We start from the raw sequence: 12002 nt of genomic DNA on the forward strand, positions 1-12002 counted from the left end.
AGCGCTGAAAAAAATAGAAGGACGCTGGAGACTTCAGATATTCCTTGTAACTCTTATATCGGAAATAATTCTTCTCCTATCGAACTGAGCAATCAGTTCGATTTGAAAGGATTCCGCCAATTTTGGTATCTGTTGCCGAGTTTTCTGGCTTTAGGAATGAGATTGTGAGTAACCTTCAGGGGATCAAGGTTTCATTTCAGATTGCCAGAAACGGTGACTGCCAAATGTCTTCTTCAGTATTTAACTGAGAAGCGCCATAAATTTTTCACATACGACGACAAAACTGAGCGATTGTTCAAAGTAATCTTGAAAGGTCTCCCCAGTGATGATAAATCATTGGATGAGATTAAAATTGAAATTTCTCAATTACTTGGATTTTTACCAGTCCAAGTAATTAAGATGAAAAAAAATCCCACTCTGGTACTTCCCACAGCGGTATTTCTCAAGAATTTTATTTAGTTCACTTTAACAAAAATGAACTAAATAATATGAAAAGTTTGGAAAAGGCCTGTATTATGTCCCATGTCCGTGTTACATGGGAACATTTCCGCAGGCCTGGGGGAAATTTCCAAAACCCCACCCAGTGCCGTAAGTGCCAAAAGTGGGGTCATGGAACCAAACATTGTCACATGGATGCTAAATGCATGATTTGTGGTGGAACCTCTCACGCCAAGGACGCATGTCCTGTGAGAGAAGATTCCAATAAATTTAAGTGCGCAAATTGTGGGGACAATCATAAATCCAATTTCTGGGAATGCCCTTCACGCAAAACAGTTTTGAATTCCCGTGCAAAATGGATGACGGGAAATTCCAAACGGATTCAGGTAGCACGACTGCGATTTTGATTTTTTAACTAAACAATTGCATCACATGATTGATGCAATGTTCAAAGCAAATACCATACCGGAAGCTGTTCAGGTTGGTATAAAGTACACACAAAGAATTGTTATCGGACTCCGTTTTAATGGATCTAAATAATTGTGTGAAAGTTCTAAATTGGAATGCCCGCTCTCTAAAGGGTAAGGAAGATGAATTATTCAACTTCCTAACAGTTCATAGTGTGCATATTGCCATTATAACAGAAACTTATTTAAGACCAGGACTCTCCATTAAAAGAGATCCAAATTATTTTATTTACAGAAATGATCGTCTTGACAGCGCCTGTGGTGGGGTCGCCATTGTCATTAATAGACGTATCAAACATAAATTATATTCCTCATTCGAAACCAAAGTTTTTGAAACCTTGGGAGTTTCTGTTGAAACAAATTTTCGACAATTTTCTTTCATTGCAGCCTACTTGCCTTTTCAATGCAATGGGCAGCAAAAGAATTTGTTGAAAGCTGATCTTCAAATTCTGACTCGCAACAAATCAAAATTCTTCGTAATTGGTGACTTCAATGCCAAACACCGTTCATGGAATAATGCTCAAAGCAATTCCAACAGCAACATTTTATTTGAAGATTGTTCTGCGGGATATTATACTATTCAATATCCCAATGGCCCAACTTGTTTTCATCCACTCGAAATCCTTTGACAATTGATTTGGTTTTAACGGATTCAAGTCAGCTGTGTGGCCAATTGGTAACTCATGCTGACTTTGACTCTGATCACCTTCCTGTGACATTTGAAATCTCACAAGAAGCCATTTATAATCCAATCAGCTCTACTTTTAATTATCATAGAGCTGATTGGGATTTATATAAAACGTATATCGATAGGAATGTTGATGTTGACATTCCTTTCGTTACCAAAAGTGATATTGATAATGCTCTCGTATCTTTGACAAATTTCATTGTCGTAGCCAGAGGCATTGCAATTCCCAAATGTGAAATTAAATTCAACTCCATTATTATTGACGACGATCTTCAGCTAATAATCCGTCTTAAAAATTTGAGGCGAAGGCAATGCCAAAGAAATCGCGATCCCGCGTTGAAAGTTATTTGGCGAGATTTGCAAAATGAAATTAAAAAACGTTTCGCTATTCTGAGAAATACCAACTGTCTCGAAGTTGAATCCCTGTTCGAAACCATTTCGGAAATTAACGAAAGTTCTTAAAAAAAACCTCAAAAGCCAATTCCAGCGCTTAAGGTCACTCCTGACGGAATCCAAGATTAAAAGTGCTCGCGTTTTCGGGGGCACACCACTCGATTCAGAGGCGGCGCACAACTGTCATTTTTGTTGATTTAGCTTTGCTGCGTCGCAGCATGCGTGGAATAATAAAAATGACAGTTGTGCGTTGCTTCCGTATCGAGTGGTGTGCCCCCGAAAACGCGAGCACTTTTAATCTTGGATTCCATCAGGAGTGACCTTAAAGAGGGAAATAAAATTTTATTAACAAATAGCGAAAAGGCTCAAAAACTTGCTCAGCCGTTCGAGAGTGCCCATAATTTTAGTCTTGGTCTCACTAGTCCAATTGAGGATCAGGTTACACGGAGCTTCGAAGACATTCTCAATCAAGAGAATGTTTTTAACCCTTCGTTGGGAACTAATTTGGATGAAGAGAGATCTATTACTAGAAAATTTAAAAATATGAAAGCACTGGGTGATGATGATATTTTCTACATACTTATCAAACAACTTCCTGAAAGCTCTTTATGCTTTTTGGTTAATTTATTTAACAAATGTTTTCAATTGGCATACTTCCCAGATAAATGGAAAAACGCCAAAGTTGTTCCAATTTTGAAGCCGGACAAAAATCCAGCCGAGGCTTCTAGTTATCGCCCAATCAGTTTGCTTTCTTCAATAAGCAAACTATTTGAAAAGATTATTTTAAATAGAATGATGGTTCATATTAATGAAAATTCTATTTTTGCTGATGAGCAATTTGGTTTTCGCCATGGGCATTCAACCACTCATCAGTTATTAACAGTTACGAACTTAATTCGGCTCAACAAATCTGAAAGATATTCGACTGGAGGTGCTCTTCTTGATATAGAGAAAGCATTTGACAGTGTTTGGTATGAAGGTTTGATTATAAAATTGATGAATTTCAATTTTCCTCTGTAAATTATTAAACTGATCCCAAATTATTTATCAGGTCGCTCACTGCAGGTAAACTATCAGTATTCTATTTAAATCTGATAGATTACCTGTAAGAGCTGGTGTTCCCCAAGGCAGCATACTGGGGCCCATTTTGTATAACATTTTTACTTCTGACTTACCTGATTTACCACCAGGATGTCAAAAATCTTTGTTTGCAGATGACACGGGTCTCTCAGCCAAAGGCGAAGCCTTCGTGTCATTAGTAGTTTACAAAAAAGTTTGGATATTTTCTCCACTTACTTGCAAAATAATTTTCCCTCATAAGCCGAGAGCTTCTTATTTGAAACCTTCTAGCAGACATATTGTCATTATGAATGGGGTTCCAATTAATTGGTCTAGCAAAGCTAAATATTTAGGACTTCTGCTAGATCGAAAATTAACTTTTAAAAATCACATTGAAGGCCTTCAAGCCAAATGTAACAAATATATTAAGTGTCTATATCCACTTATAAACAGAAAATCAAAACTTTGTCTTAAGAACAAACTTTTAATTTACAAACAAATTTTTAGACCTACCATGTTGTATGCTGTGCCAATATGGACTAGTTGCTGCAATACCAGGTAGAAGGCACTTCAGAGGATTCAAAATAAGATTTTGAAAATGATTCTGAAGTTGCCTCCGTGGTATAGTAACAATGAACTTCATAGAATTTCTAATATTGAGACATTGCAACAAATGTCCAACAACATAATTTCCAATTTTAGACAAAAATCGTTGCAATATTCTATTATTGCAACCATTAACTCCTTGTACCGTTAGTATACAATAGGTTAAGTTTAGTTTATGTTGAAAACATTGTAATTCCTACATGGTTTAATTCAACCAGAGGAAAAATTCTAACTGCCAGAGGTAATTGAAATGTATTAATAATAACTAAAAAGTAACATAGCAAATGAGGATGATAGTGTTAAGAAAACACGGAATGTGTGGACTATATGGTCGGTTTGGTGAATTGGTATGCTTATTGGTTACTTGGTCTATGATTAATCATTAATGCTCCGATTAGAGCCCAACCCGTAAGTTGCACGTGTGCTTGCCTCGTTTTCTGTACCGCACATAAAAAACTACTCATTCGCTTATTTTTCGACGAAACCAAAAATATGCGCCAGATAGTCGCTTAAGAAAAACATACCAGCAACAAAAATACTTTGATAATTTCGAAAATTTTACCGCTATGTGGTGGTTTGTAGCGGTGAATGCTTTGATAGCACGTGCTATTTGTACTGCGGATAATTTTTCTAGATCTATCGAAGCCTTGAAAATGATCACGAAAGTTGTCATTTTGTTGCAAGACACAATATGAGCTTCTTGGGGTAAGATCGCACTTTGCAGACAGTTCATACATAGCTGAAATATTTTGTAAATTAAAATCAATTTTCATGCACCTATTTAGACATCAAATTGAACTTTCTGTTATTTTTAAATCGATATGGACTGGAACTACCTTATCTTTTGGAATTTATAGTGATTCAATAATAAAAGTTTATTTGTTTGTACTCCTAAGTTTCTTTTTTTTTTTCATGTCATCGAAATTCCAATACTTTTTGCTGTGTATATATAATAGATGCTGCACGTAACAAACCTGTAATCTTCACTGATAAGGCGAATCTTCTCCTTACAGGATGTACCGACAAGTGCAGATTCACATACACCTGAACGCCAAAAATGGTGCGTCAAATTTGTGGGTACTACAGAAAATGATAACGTTCTTATCAAAGAAGCAACGATGGTTCATTAGTAGTGGGTAAATTTGAAGTTTAGCCTTCATGTTTGCTTGTCGAACAAGGCGTTTGGTACTTGTAATTACCTCTCGAGTGTCACTGTGAACTCCGACGTTGTCGATGGAATAATGACCGATGACAGACGATAACGGTCCCGCGGTTGGAATTACTGACGTACTTATCTAAAGCGTTTTACCGCACTACAAATAGTGTGACGGATTCAAATACCGCTGTTGTTTTCTGCGAATGTTGCCAAGGTTACGCTTGGTTGCAAAATATGCACTGCATCTGAGCAAAATGCAATTAATTTCAAAGATGAAAATCCCGTTCGGGAAATAAGAAATAATCCATAGAAAACTTGGGATTCGCCTATATAGAAATCACGGTGGAAGCAATCAACAAATCTAAAATTTCCATAAATTTTAATTTTTCATATGGCCGTGATTCAGCGAAACCGCACGCAATAAAAAATACAAATTTTTTTGCTCAAGTTCTCTAGTAGATGTTCCAAATAATCAATTCCAAATACAACGGTATGCATGGAAAGCTTCCAACTAATGGAAAATTTAGAATAGATTTGGAAGCGTAGATCTTATTTGTACGAACTAGATCAGATTAGAATTTCGTTGGACAAACAAACATTACTTACGCACGTCGATGTTTGTTCAAATAGAAGCTCGAGTAGTTTGGTATTCATAAACAGTCTACAAAATACGTCGTTCTATTTTTTAGCATATACCAGAATATTATTAGGTAGGGGGAAAGACGGCTTTGGCAGGTTTTGTTCTATTATTGGCAGGGGGGGTTTTGTCGACCAAATGTTATGAAATTTGGCTACAATATTCTTTGATATGCAAAGAATGTTTAGGCCAAATTTGAGCCTAGTCAGTCATAAAAAACCCCCCTGCCAATAATAGAACAAAACCTGCCAAAGCCGTCATTCCCCCTACCATAGTTTATCTCGTCAAGCTCTGAATGCGCTAAACGCATGAGTATGATGTTTCGATGTTTTGCGCATATAAAAAAATCTCCTTAAATTTGATAACCAATCACTAATCTGAGGCGTGATGGCTCCCGTGCTGCAACTCATTAGACGGAGCGAAAGTGAAATGTTATGTGGTCGTTGTTTACAAACCAGATGTTGGTCTTATGACCTAGTTTTGAAAAAAAAATTAGATTAAACTGTTTTAATCTGGCTGAACGTATTTCCAGGCTAATTACATATTTCGAAACAGTAACGGAAATCTTGGGTTCAACATTATGACATTGACCTGATCGGTTGTGGGCGATTTTGATTAATATCGCAAAAAAAAAACCATCATAATGCATTTTGTCTAAAAATAATGTTTTGAAATTAGAAGATTGGGGCTTTAATTAGTTATAGGAAGCAGTGATTGGTTTAGATCCCACATAAGCCACAGGGGTAGCGGGGGTAAAGTGAACAGGCGGGGTAAAGTGGGTAACGGCTTGTTCATCCCCTATTTATGGATTTATCGTATTATTTTCAATGCTACACCATAAATTAAGCATTTCATGCTCTCCGAGATATTTCAAATCATGAAATATCTATTTAACAGCTAGATTTAAGCAAAACTCTGCACGCTTTCGCAAAATGCTAGTATGATGTAATTTCGGCACTGTTGCTTTAAAGCCATGAAAACTCGGAATTAGTAGTTCTAAACCAAAATATCGATCACATCATTCATTTTGCTTGTTATGAAGCGCAACTGGTTGATGTAAGATAGTTTTTTAACTTTTCTCTTAGTTTAGGTGTTATTTGAAAAACATGTAGCTGTGGGGTAAATTGGTAAATTAGTATCGCCTGGGGGTAAAGTGAGCAATGTTTTGCCAGAGAAATGGAGATAAACTAGCTCAAATTTAAACCTTAATCGGTTCGGTGGGTAGTGGGATAATCAATCAGGGTGTGAAGAAAAGGGGGATCTGGTCATTTACGCTCCACACACACATTTTCGTACGCACCTCGTTCATGGAAACATCTATATCTCAGATGTTTGTCCTCCTATCTGTGATATCCATATATCAATCAACTCAGTAAAAGCTCTAGTTTCTGTAAAATAGTATAACAAGGGCCAACATTTCATCTATTACAATAATATAGGCGCACAAAATCTAACATTTTTTGACATGCCCTCAAATAATCCGGAATTTCTCTTGCGGCCAGAACATGTTTTTTAACCCATTTTTCAAAACTAGCTGAATTTCCTGCCGAAATATTCCAAAATCAAAGGAACCTGGTAATATTTCACTGAGCAATGGTCAATTGAATATTTAAAAAATTCCCGCCCTATCATTTTGACCAAGCCCGGTACGTCTGCTTGTCTGCGATAAAACGAAGGGTTTATACCTGTCAGGTAACATTTTGAATATTATTGAGAATATGTAGTTAGTTTAAAATATTTTGATCGACTTATTTGCCCCACCTCCTGACTATTTTACCCCGCCCTAAACAAAATTGAACTATTTTGGACTAATTTTAAATGATCAAAATAACATATTTAAATATTTTTTCAATTTTTTTCAAAACGGGTTTTGTTAACCAATAAAATAAGCTTCGACACACCTGCATTGAACAATGCAATTTCTTGATAGCCACTTTATAATCAGCAGCAGTTCTTAGGGTGTCCAATTTACCCGCACCACCCCTATAATGAAAAACTTTTAAACTGTGTGGGACTGTCTCACTAGTGGTATGCCATACACATAAAATATGACCATTAACGATTTACATTTAACACCATGTTTGAACATTTGAACAAGTTTTTGGACGATGTATTTTGATGATGGCGATTTTGATGAAAATTTTCACGATTTTGAAAAGTGTATCCTAATACAGGACACTATTGCTTTTTTATTTCTTTTAAGACTAAGGAGCAGTTCATTCGCCTCCTCCATTTAGCGAAAATTTATAGATAATGGGACGTCCACTTAAGGCTGAACCATAAAAGGCTGAAAACTCATAAGACTGAACACAAAAGGCTGAAGTAATGAAAATTTTACATAGGGCTAAAATAACAAAAGGCTAAAAAATCGCGCAAAAACCGTTTTTAATAGAAGAATTCATATTTGACTGGCAAACTAAAATGAAGCGAAACCATCTTGCGACTCCTTCCTGTCTTTCAATTTTCAAACGGATTCTCATTTTTTGCCTGTACAGCACAATAAAGGAGGAAGCATAGGAAAGATATTGTTCTTGCATTTGGTTTTTGTCAGGATTACTTCCTTATTTTTTATTTTTTTTTTTATTTTTCTTCTTCCTTCTTCCTTCCTACTTCCTTCTTTGGTTTTTCTTCTTCATTCTTCTTTTTTCTTCTTCATTCTTTCCTTGTCCCTTTTTCCTTTTTCTATCTGCCATCTTCGTTCTACTTTCCTTCTTCTTAGTTCTTCCTTCTTCTTTCCTCCTTCCTTGTTCTCATTTACCTTTTTCTTCTTCTGTCTTCCTTCTTCTCTTTCCTTCTTCTTCTTCCTACTTATTATTTATTTATTTATTCAGACTAAGGCCGAAGTGGCCTGTGCGGTATATAAGAGTCTTCTCCATTCGGCTCGGTCCATGGCTACACGTCGCCAACCATGCAGTCTACGGAGGGTCCGCAAGTCATCTTCCACCTGATCGATCCACCTTGCCCGCTGCGCACCTCGCCTTCTTGTGCCCGTCGGATCGTTGTCGAGAACCATTTTCACCGGGTTACTGTCCGACATTCTGGCTACGTGCCCGGCCCATCGAAGTCGTCCGATTTTCGCGGTGTGAACGATGGATGGTTCTCCCAACAGCTGATGCAATTCGTGGTTCATTCGCCTCCTCCACGTACCGTCCGCCATCTGCACCCCACCATAGATGGTACGCAGCACTTTTCTTTCAAAAACTCCAAGTGCGCGTTGGTCCTCCACGAGCATCGTCCAGGTCTCGTGTCCGTAGAGGACTACCGGTCTAATTAGCGTTTTGTAGATTGTCAGTTTGGTACGGCGGCGAACTCTATTCGATCGGAGCGTCTTGCGGAGTCCAAAGTACGTACGATTTCCAGCCACTATGCGTCTCCGAATTTCTCTGCTGGTGTCATTTTCGGCAGTCACCAGTGAGCCCAAGTACACAAATTCTTCTACCACCTCGATTTCGTCACCACCGATGCAAACTCGCGGTGGGTGGCTCACATTGTCTTCTCTTGAACCTCTGCCTATCATGTACTTCGTCTTCGACGTGTTGATGACTAGTCCGATCCGCTTAGCTCAGTCTGATGTAGGCTTCCTCCATCTTCTCAAAGTTACGTGCCATAATATCTATGTCGTCGGCGAAACCAAATAGCTGGACGGACTTATTGAAAATTGTACCACTCGTGTTAATCCCTGCTCTTCGTATTACCCCTTCCAAAGCGATGTTGAATAGCAAACACGAAAGACCATCACCTTGCCGTAACCCTCTGCGGGTTTCGAAGGGACTCGAGAATGCCCCTGAAACTCGAACTACGCACATCACCCGATCCATCGTCGCTTTGATCAATCGTGTCAGTTTATCCGGAAAACCGTGTTCGTGCATTAGCTGCCATAGCTGGTCCCGATCGATTGTATCATATGCGGCTTTGAAGTCGATGAATAGATGATGTGTGGGCACGTTGTATTCGCGGCATTTCTGCAGTACTTGGCGAATGGCGAACACCTGGTCCGTGGTGGAGCGTTCGCCCTTAAACCCGCCTGGTACTGCCCCACGAACTCCCTTGCAATTGGTGCTAGTCGACGGCATAAAATTTGGGAGAGTACCTTGTATGCGGCGTTCAGCAATGTGATTGCGCGGTAGTTGCTACAATCCAGCTTATCGCCCTTTTGTAGATGGGACACGACACCTTCCATCCACTCCTGCGGCAAAACCTCCTCCTCCCAAATCTTGGTAATCACCCAGTGCAGCGCTCTAGCCTAGTGCCTCACCACCGTGTTTAAACAGCTCTCCTGGTAGTTGGTCAACCCAAGAGGATTTGTTGTTCTTCAGCCGGTAAAATTATGTCCTGCGCGAGTTTTCCCAGGTCCATCATCATACCGCCATGTTCGTCGGCCACATCGCCATTCAGGTGCTCTTCGTAGTGCTGCTGCCACCTTTTATCACCTCACGCTCGTTCGTAAGAAGGTTCCCGTTTATGTCCTTACACATATCGGGCTGTGGCACGTGGCCCTTACGTGAACGGTTTAACTTCTCATAGAACTTTCGTGTGTTATTAGCACGGTACAGTTCCTCCGTCTCTTCACGGTCTCGATCTTCCTGCTGGCGTTTTTTCCTCCGGAAAATCGAGTTTTGTCTGTTCCGCGCCTGTTGATATCGTGCCTCGTTCGCCCTCGTGCGGTGTTGCAGAAATCTCGCCCATGCTGCATTCTTCTCCTCCACTAGTTGCTCATATTCGCCGTCATACCAGTCGTTTCTTTGATCCGGGGGCACCGTGCCTAGTGCAGCGGTTGCGGTGCTACCAATGGCGGATCGAATATCTCTCCAGCCATCTTCAAGAGACGCTGCGCCTAGCTGCTCTTCCGTTGGAAGTGCCACTTCCAGCTGCTGCGCGTATTCTTGGGCTAGTCTACCGTCTTGTAGCCGCCCAATGTTAAGCCGCGGCGTCCGACTTCGACGCGTGTTGTACACCGTCGAGAGTTTTGAGCGCAGGCATACTGCAACGAGGTAGTGGTCGGATTCAATATTCGCACTGCGGTAAGTGCGGACATTCGTGATGTCGGAGAAGAATTTACCGTCGATTAGAACGTGATCGATTTGGTTTTCCGTTTCTTGGTTAGGTGATCTCCATGTGGCCTTGTGGATATTTTTCGGGGAAAGAAGGTGCTTCGGACTACCATTCCGCGGGAGGCTGCGAAGTATATGCATCGTTGGCCGTTGTCATTCGATACGGTGTGCAGACTATCCGGTCCGATGACCGGTCTATACATTTCCTCCTTCCTACCTGTGCGTTCATGTCACCGATGACGATTTTAACGTCCCGCAGTGGGCATCCATCGTATGTCTGCTCCAGCTGTGCGTAGAACGCTTCTTTCTCGTCGTCGGGTCTCCCTTCGTGTGGGCAGTGCACGTTGATGATGCTATAGTTGAAGAAACGGCCTTTAATCCTCAGCTTGCACATCCTTGCGTTGATTGGCTGCCACCCAATCACGCGTTGGCGCATCTTACCCAGCACTATGAAGCCGGTTCCCAGCTCGTTGGTGGTGCCACAGCTTTGGTAGAAGGTAGCCGCTCGATGCCCGCTTTTCCACACTTTCTGTCCTGTCCAGCAAATCTCCTGCAGCGCCACGACGTCGAAGTTGCGGGGATGTAATTCATCGTAGATCATCCTGTCGCAACCTGCGAAACCTAGCGACTTGCAATTCCATGTTCCAAGCTTCCAATCGTGATCCTGTATTCGTCGCCTGGGTCTTTGCCGATTATATCGAGTCGCATTATCTCTTATGTTGTTCGTAATGTTTGGTTTTCTAGGCGGCTTATTGGGCCTGCGCAAACCTCCTGTCTCGTCGGAGGCCGTCGTGTCAGGGCTGTTTAGTGTCCCACCTAACACCAGGACTTGGGCTTGTGCGCTTTGAGCGGCACACGGTCGCTTTGGTGGGGCCTACTTGCGGATACATGCAGCTTTTTATAGAGGTTTAACAGGGCCCACTGTCAAACCCCACCACATCCTAGGCAAGCCCCACAACTCGCAGATGGCCTGGGGAGGGATCGTCAAGCCCTTGGACATAGTCCCTGCTGCCCGCGTTCTTCCTACTTATTGTTTCTGTTTACTTAAACCTTCTAATTTCCCCTTTCTCGTATACAAAGTATACGTAAAGGCTATAAGTTTGCTCCAAAGATGAACTTTTTATAGAAGGCCCAGAGACCCAAAGTATTATATACCAATCTGCAAAGTGTTATATACACAATCGGACTATGGGCTTCGAAGTTCTGGCCAAAATATGTTTTTTTACAAGAAAAATTCTCAGCCACTTTTAAGCAATTCTCAGCCAATTTGCCCGCAACAAGTTTCGTTCGACGCAGAATCTTGTACCATTGTTTCCTATTGGAAAATGGGCATATCGGTCTATGGGCTCAAAAGTTAAGGCCAATATACTATTTTTATAACAGACGAGAAAGTGGATTAATCTGGGTTTTTTTTCTATGATCTTTTTCTTCCGTTTTGCCTTCCTACTTCTTTCGTTCCCTTGTTTTTCTTCCTGTCTGCTTTCTACCTTTTTCTAGTTTCTTCTTC

At 40.5% G+C, this 12002-nt stretch overlaps 1 pseudogene; it reads right to left on the reverse strand.

Annotated features, from left to right (window-relative positions):
- LOC134206700 (glutathione hydrolase 1 proenzyme-like) overlaps positions 1-12002 on the reverse strand; it is a 133271-nt pseudogene that overhangs the window by 97375 nt on the left and 23894 nt on the right.

This window comes from Armigeres subalbatus, chromosome 1 (genome assembly GCF_024139115.2).
Source record: "Armigeres subalbatus isolate Guangzhou_Male chromosome 1, GZ_Asu_2, whole genome shotgun sequence".
NCBI classification, from domain to species: domain Eukaryota; kingdom Metazoa; phylum Arthropoda; class Insecta; order Diptera; family Culicidae; genus Armigeres; species Armigeres subalbatus.